This window comes from Elephantulus edwardii, unplaced genomic scaffold (assembly GCF_000299155.1).
Source record: "Elephantulus edwardii isolate Elephantulus edwardi_28Jun2011 unplaced genomic scaffold, EleEdw1.0 scaffold00185, whole genome shotgun sequence".
NCBI classification, from domain to species: domain Eukaryota; kingdom Metazoa; phylum Chordata; class Mammalia; order Macroscelidea; family Macroscelididae; genus Elephantulus; species Elephantulus edwardii.
The window spans coordinates 4,422,713-4,427,407 of record NW_006399935.1 but is presented as its reverse complement, the minus strand read 5'-3'; the positions used below and the strand labels follow the sequence as shown (position 1 = coordinate 4,427,407).

General features: G+C 50.9%; 1 pseudogene; it reads right to left on the bottom strand.

Annotated features, from left to right (window-relative positions):
- Positions 1–766: 766 nt before the first annotated feature.
- The window catches only part of LOC102854069, a 44,033-nt pseudogene continuing 40,104 nt past the window's right edge, over positions 767–4,695 (bottom strand).

Here is a 4,695-nt window from a genome sequence, read left to right as displayed (position 1 = left end):
GGAGTTCCTTACAGGGAACAACCGTGAAAGGTGAACCCTTGTCTCACATACTTTGGACATATTTTTAGGAGAGGCTATTCCCTGGGAAAGGAGACCATGCTGAGGGGAAGTGGAGGGTCAGTAACAGAGGGGTTGACTGCAGCAATGGCCTTGAGCGTGGCAGAGATGATGAAGATAGCACAGGAGGGGGCAGGGTTCAGGTCCATTGTCCGTGGGGGTCACTATGAATCGGACTCGATGGTCCCTCCAACGACAGTGACAGCAACAGTATCCCTGCTTCGTTCCAGACACAAAGGCACAAAGCTGGTGAGGGAGGCAGACAGGTCTGGAGATTTCCACAAGGTGATGGGGCTGAGCTGGGCAGAGGCCAGGCTTCCCGGAGGAGGTGTGAAAGATGAAAAGAAGGGAAGAGCCAGCCTTGCCAGAGAGGAGAGGGTGCCACAAGTCTGATCCCCTAAAAGGCATGAGGGTAGCAGTGGGAGATGAGGTGAGAGCTTGCAGGCCTGTGGTTAGGGCGCTGGGCCTGAGTCCCTGGACAAAGGGGAGCCCCGAAGGATTCAGAACAAGGGAGTGGTGAGCCTGGATTTACAGACAAGCTGGTCCAGGGTGGAGAGGGTCAGGCTGTGCCTCCCTCCACTTTGCCCGGCAGCCGGGGAGGGAAAGCTAGCCTGGGGTTGGGGGGGGTGGTACCTGGCAGCCAAAAGCCGGGCCCGCTAATGAGCCCAGTGCGGCGCGCGCTATTTTTAGCAGCCGCTCCTCGGGACGCCTAATCGCTCTGGCCGGCTCCCGCCAGGCTGCCATGGAAACGCTCGGCGGCGCCGGGAGCTGGCCGGGCCAGGCCCGCGCTGCCCGCCCCATCCCGGGCCGGGGACAAGCGCTGGCTCCGGGGCTGTGCAGCTGCGGACGTGCGCGCCCCAGCCCGGGACAGGGACGGAGCTGTGCTGTTGGGGATGTGCGCGCCCCAGCCCGGACCAGGGACAGGCGACTTGCTGGGAACTTCTCTGAGCCTGAGGAGGGGAGGGAGTAAAATGCAGCTTCCGATCCCCTGCCCTGCACACTCGTCCTTGTCACCTTATCCCTGCTGGTTTTGTAGCCTCAGTAGCTGCATTTGTGAAATGGGCCCACTCACATGCACTCATCTGCTTCTAAGAGCTGGACAATGATGCAATTGCTTGCTATGCGTCAGAGAGCTGGACAATGAGTAAGGATGACAGAAGAACCTGTGCTTTTGAGTTGTGCTGGAGAAGAGTATTGAACACAGAACACACCAAGGGCGGCCAAGAGAACTAACAGGTCTGACCTGGAGAAGGTGAAACCAGGCTGCTTCTCAGAGGCAAGGATCTTGAACCTGCATTTCACATACTTTGGGCAGGTTGGGGGGTGGGCAGTCCTTGGAGAAGGTCATCATGCTTGGAAAAATGGAGAGTCAGCACAGAAGAGGAAGACCCTGGATGAGATGGATTGACACAGTGACTGTAGCAAAGGGGGCAGGTGTTTCAGAGATGGTGAGGTTGGCTCACAGGTAGGTGGGGAGGGATCAGAGCCATTGTTCACCACGGGGGTCGTAGTCAACTCAATAGCCCATAACAACAACAACAATGTATGCATATATACTAAGATGGTTGGATCAGGTAACACAGCACCTGGGTCCCAGAATTACAGTGATTCCAGGCATGCATTTAGAACCTGCTGGGTACACTGGTTGCTTTGCACGCATGAGTTTAACCCTCTTCCACAGAGGTTGCTACATAGATGCAAAGCTGGCTTAGTGGTAGAATTCTCACCTTCCACACAGGACACCTGGGTTCGATTCCCGGCCAGTGCACTTAGCCCAGCCATCACCCACTAGTGGAGGTGTGTGTGTTGCTATGATGATGAACAGGTCTCAACAGAGCTTTCAGACTAAGACCAGGAAGAAAGGCCTGCCGGTCACTTTCTGGCATTTCTTGTGCATGGAGTCTCCATTAGTCAGTGGCTAATTCAACAACAGCTAACAGCGTTATCAGATTTTACAGAGGCAGCCATTGCCTCAGAGAGGTTGAGTGGCCTACTCAAGGTCACACAGCATCTGAGTGACGGAACAGAGTTGAACCCTGGCCAGCTGGCTCTGAGCTTCAAACCGTTGAAGAATCTGCCACCCCAAGAGCTGGCTCCTGTAAGTGTCCCTGAGTTATTCCAACATGGACTTTGGAGAGGGTCAGGCTCATCCCCCCAGGAAGGCGTCACTTTAAGCCGATGGGGACCTGGCTGTCACCACCCACGCTGCTGTACAGGAAACCAGAAGGTGACACAGCCAGCAATCGTACAGCCTCCAGGACACAGATGGGAACAGGGAGACACGGGCAGGGCCAGCAAGGCACTCAGCGCTGAGCTCTGAAGTTTGAGCCTCTCTTTCTCTCTGGCCCAAGGAGAGAGAGTACAGAAGGGCTGGGAGCAGGTGGCATGGGGCAGCCTGCCAGGAGCTGACACCCTCAGCTATTTCAGGAAAGTTGAGGGTGACAAGCTAGGGATCTAAAAGAAGGGGTGCCTTGGAGGGAGGATGTCAGACAAAGGATCAAGGGAGACAGGAAGAGTAGAGTGGACACAGAGTGGACACCCGTGTGACCCAGGACACGTCACTTAACCTCTCTATGCCTCAGTTTCTTCCACTGACCATCCCAGTCCCTGCCTTGTGGGGCTGTCTGTCAAACAGGAAAGTCGATATGGCTTTGCAAATAAAAGCTGATGTCTTTATTTAAGATTTTGATATTGTGCTTGCCAAAGACTTCCCCCCCTCCTCATTGTTTTGGATGTTTTCACATGTAGCTTAAAATAGCATTTATCTTGATGGTGGAATTGGCTGACATGTTTTTAATTTTGCAGCCGAGGCAAGCGCCTCCTTCCCCTCACCCCATCCCCAGCCCTGTGACAGGGATTTTATGGACAGGCCCAGAATTGGGCCTCACACACACGCAGTAAGTACGCAGAGACAGCAGTGAGAAACAGAAGGAGCATCTGGGAAAGGCGAGAAGCGAAAAAGGGAAAAAATCACCCTTTTCAAAAGGACTCAAAAAGAATAATAATGTTGTTGTTGTTGTTATGTGCTGTCAAAGTCACCTGTGTCTCACAGCTCAGAAGCCTGCCCTGTCCTGAGCTTGTCTCACTGACCAATCACCCTAGTCACCATATCAATCCACCTCATCCGGGGTCTTCCTCTCCTGCGCTGTCCCTCCACCCTTCTGACCATGATGTCCTTCTCCAAGGTGTGGTTCCTCTCAGCCACATGCCCAAAGTATGTGAGATGGCGCTGGATGAAGAGCATTATTCTGAGTGAACTAACTCAGTCTGATAAGGACAAATACTGTATAAAACCATTATTGTAGAATGAGTGTGAGGATCCAAGGGATGGAAGGATGGAAGCAGAGAGGTGAAGATGGGCGGGAAAGCAGAATTAATCATAGGGTCACACAATTTAACGGGTGGGAGGTGAAGGAAATAGGAAAGATCCAATGTGAAAAAACAATGTTTTCGAACACTGTAAATAAATCAGTATTAAAAAAAAAAATCAGGGAGCTCTGGTGGCCTCATAGCAAGAAGCTGCACTGCAATCTCAAAGGTACGGAGTTCAAATCCACCAGATGCTTTGCTGGAGAAGGAGAGACAAGTTCTTCCTGTACCAGTCAGATCCGATTTGATGGTACACACACACAAAATAATAAAAAATTTAAAAAAAAATCCTAACCTCCAAGGAGAAACTAGGTTTCACACTCTCCAAGACAGATGTATTTGTTTTCTTGGTGGTCCATGGTGCAAAAATTGATTTGCATGGCCCATGTTCAAGTCTCTTCTGCAGCACCACAACTCAAAGGCATCAATTCTCCTTCTGTCATCCTTAGTCATTGTCCAGCTCTCTGATGCATAGCAAGTAATTGAGAATATCATGGCCCCGGTCAGGCAGGAGAGCAAGCAATGCTGACGCATCAGGGAAATTGAAGGGACAAGACACACGTGCAGGAGGAGGGCCCTGCGCGTATGGTTGCCTCTGTAAGGGGAAGTGTCTTTCATTTGCTCCTTTCACTAAAATGTTTGTCAGATGATGTTCCAAAGCTAAGCATTCAAATTAAGACAGACTAGGAAGAAGGATTGGCCATCCACTTCCCAAATAAAGCAGGCCTTCGAAAACCCGATGTACAGCAGAGCCACTTAGAGTAGACTAACAGATATGGCAGCTGAGGCTGAGCCCTCAAAATTGGAAACACAAAGGAGGAGGAACAGTTACAAGCAGAACTAATGACTGGAATGTGGAATGTGAGAAGCATGAATGTAGGAAAACCGGACGCCATTAAGAAAGAGATGGAACACATTAATATCGACATATTGAGGATTGGCGAAATGAGAGCAATAATAGGTATAGATCAACAGTCAACAGTAGTTAATTCTATGGAGGCCCGGTGGCCTAGTGGCAAGAAGCTGCATTGCAATCCCAGAAGCCCATGGTTCAAATCCACCAGATTCTCTGCAGAAACAACTACAATCTTCTCTTGTACCAGTCAGATCCGATTTGACAGTACACACACAAAAAAGGGAAAAAAAAATTTTTTTTTTAAAAAGGTAGTTAATTCTGGGGAGCTCTGGTGGCCTAGTGGCAAGAAGCTGCACTGCAATCCCAGAGATACACAGTTCCAATCCACCAGGTGCTCTGCTGGAGAAGGAGGG